This window comes from Amphiura filiformis, chromosome 4 (assembly GCF_039555335.1).
Source record: "Amphiura filiformis chromosome 4, Afil_fr2py, whole genome shotgun sequence".
In the NCBI taxonomy this organism is placed as follows: domain Eukaryota; kingdom Metazoa; phylum Echinodermata; class Ophiuroidea; order Amphilepidida; family Amphiuridae; genus Amphiura; species Amphiura filiformis.
This window is the reverse complement of record NC_092631.1, coordinates 3349131-3352435: the sequence shown is the minus strand read 5'-3', so window position 1 is coordinate 3352435 and position 3305 is coordinate 3349131.

Below are 3305 nucleotides of genomic sequence, written 5' to 3'. Positions count from 1 at the left end.
TTTGATCTGGAGACAGTAAACTTTAGACAGGAGGAGATAAATCAGCTCAACAATTATAGCTACAGATGTTGCCAATTGAGACTTTTTGCTCAGCAAATCTCTCCCACCGGGGATTGAACCCGGACCTCGTGACCAAACTTCACCAAAGGCAAGTACTCTAATAATAATAGGGCACCATGGTTACGCAGACTTCAAACCAAAATCAGTGTAAAATATGTGCAGTGAAGTGCGCTACAAATTATCATCCTTTACCTTACCATGCTTACTATAAATAGTCTAATACAATGGTCCGAAGTTTCATTATCACGCCTTTTCGGGGAAATTCCCTTCATATCAGGCTCTCAATTTGCCTGCGATGAATACCAACGCGACTTAAACAAGACGGATGTCGGCAAAAAAACCAAAACTACAGAGGGTGCATATTGCATAAAGCAAAATATTAATTTTGAAACCTTCCGATATCAGACCCATTTTAATAATCGTGTAATTATCGTAATGTGTTTTTGCGTGTACACAGACTTTGGGACTTTGAACGCCTATCATTTTTGAAGGAATGTTCGTGTACATAATTTCCCGTGTTATGGTCTTCGGTTTACACCGTACTATGTCAAATATCAAAGGTAAAACTACGGATTTCGACTGTAATTGGCAAAATAAAGGTTGGTTTAAGGTTAGCATAAATACTCTAAAACAGATAAATAATTGTTTACTAATGTTTAATAAAGTAATAGATATGTGGGAAGTATTATAATTTCTGTTTGACTACAGGAAGCATTTTTTTCATACACATTGTTTGTAATCAAAGTTGAACTGATTTTACGTGGTACCAATATACTATCATCACATTAAATGGCAGCGAAAGGCAATGTATAATGTTTTTTCTTTTTTTTAATTCAGGCCTGTGTTATGTTAAGCCGAACAATGGATTCTTCCATGTTGATGTTGCCATTGATGGTACTCGCTCTCCTGGTACTTTTATGCGGTTCCTGTAATACAATGGACACAGACCGTGCTTATAGAGAAGCCAGTATTACCATTCCTGTATCACGCAATACATCTGAAAGTCTCACATGGAAACACGTCCCTGGAAAGCAAGTTTTTGAGAGCTTACATACATGTCACGAACCGGATTATTGCACGATTCATGCACGCATGTCCAAACGGGAATGGAACAAACTCGTGAATGTCATTCGGAAAAACACTCTAGTACCTATTTTGTACATGAGACTCAAGTTTGTCAACTTACATTTCACCAACCATCGCGCGTACCTTAACGATTCTCCGCATATAATAGATCCATTGACATGGACGTGGTCGTCTGAGCCCAAAGGCTTCGTTTTACACAGTTTTCCAGTGCTACTGGCGCAATTCCTAGAAACAATTTCTTTGGATTCACGCCTTTCAACTTTGAATGTTTCATTGAGTACACAATTTTGTGCGAACTTTTCGTCTCTACCTGACACTCAGAAACAAGACATTGTTGCTAAACTTCTTCGTAGATTAGTTCACAAAACATATAAAAAGGCAGAAACAACCATGAAAATATCAAACATTGACTTTATGGTTTGTCAAGAATATGTCCAACCAAATATTATACTGGAATTTTCTGAGAAGATTGAACAGGTTTTCCCGTGGGTTACAACAGTTACCTACTTGTATAGAATCTACCGGTATGTCTTTAATGATCAACATATTTGTTGGAGAAGTGAAAATGAACCCGAGCTCTTGACTGTTTCAAACTGGTTACAAATCCCCTCAATAGCCTTAGCTGTATTAGCATCTATTACACTTCCATATATTTTTGCTGGAATGATAAAACAGGACTTTGGTCCGTGTGAACACAATGGCGTTATGTACTATTGTGCAAATACAAATGTCCCAGTAGGTCTCAGGTACATATTTTTTCATGCATTCGATGACACTTACGCACGCAACTTAAACATTTCTTTCATTCCGCTAAGCATGCTAGGTATATTAGAAACATTTTTCACAATATCTGTACTCATAAGGCGACTTTGCATTCCACTTGCCATCTTCTTTGTATTATGTAATCCCCAGCATCTGCTTTCTTACGGATCTGGAGGTCTTACGTCTTGCATGAAATCCAGGTTTGATTTTATAGACGCTCAATATTTTCCAAGTAACTCTAGATTGATATATTCGCTGTTTCTTATCGTGGTTTTTCTTATGTTTGGATACCTTTGTTACTATGCTTCGAAACCCATCTACTCAATTAATGACACACTCCTAATTTGCATTGAAAGTGAACAGGAGAGAAAGCATTTCCTATCTTTAGAACTCCCTAATGATCTGTGTGTACCAAAACACCCACATTATTTATCTGGTTTAGGATGTTTGCGATACTACATTAAATATAGATGGATGATGGTTTGTGATATCCGAGTATGGAACTGGTTCAAATCCCTAATAGCTTCACCTCGGGCAGTGATGCGCAGTCTCCAAGTCGGTTAGTACAAATTGTGACTTTTATCCACGGCCTTTTAGTATACATCGTTAGTCCATATTATATTTCTTTAAGGTTGGTGAAAATTATTGTAAGGAATACTGAAAGGTTTGTACTTAGTCTCTATTTTTTCTTTATATTTCTATGTTTATTTGCATTGTACCTCGCATTGAGTTCCACACAAATATGTTTTACTATATTCAAGATCATGTATGAATTCTATATTTTCGTACCAGCAATGATGTTTGTAATTGTAATTTTTCTAAGCATTGGGCCAGAGGATGATTTAAGCACTTCCCAGCAAGTCTTGCGGTTAGCACAGCTGTGTGAGTGAACATGACACCACTGCCCGCCCACTGCATACACACTGGCATGGTTAAATTTGAATTTGGACAGATATATTTACAGTAAAAACATCTTCTAGAGGTTGGTCGATTTCACATTTTATGTTATATACAGAAGGTGTGTATTATCCTTCATGCATACATCACTTTAGATCTGAAATCGACCAAGAAATAATGACACACGGGCAATTCTAAAACAACATCTTTTGCACAGAGTTCAATGGGATTTGAAAAGTAAAGTGGCAGTTGAAACTCTAGTGATAACACTTTTACAGTGCATGATGGGGCTTCCTTAAATCATCCTCTGGCATTGGGCCAATGATTATTACGTATTTCTTTGGTAGACGTCACATTCCGGTGAAACGTTACATTCTGTTGGTATTCTGTATTTTTGTCGTTGCAGACTGTTACTTGTGTTTTTCGATTATATGCCATATGTCCGTTTTATGTGTTGCCTGGATGGTGATGAACGCCTTAGAAGTGATACCTTATTTTCT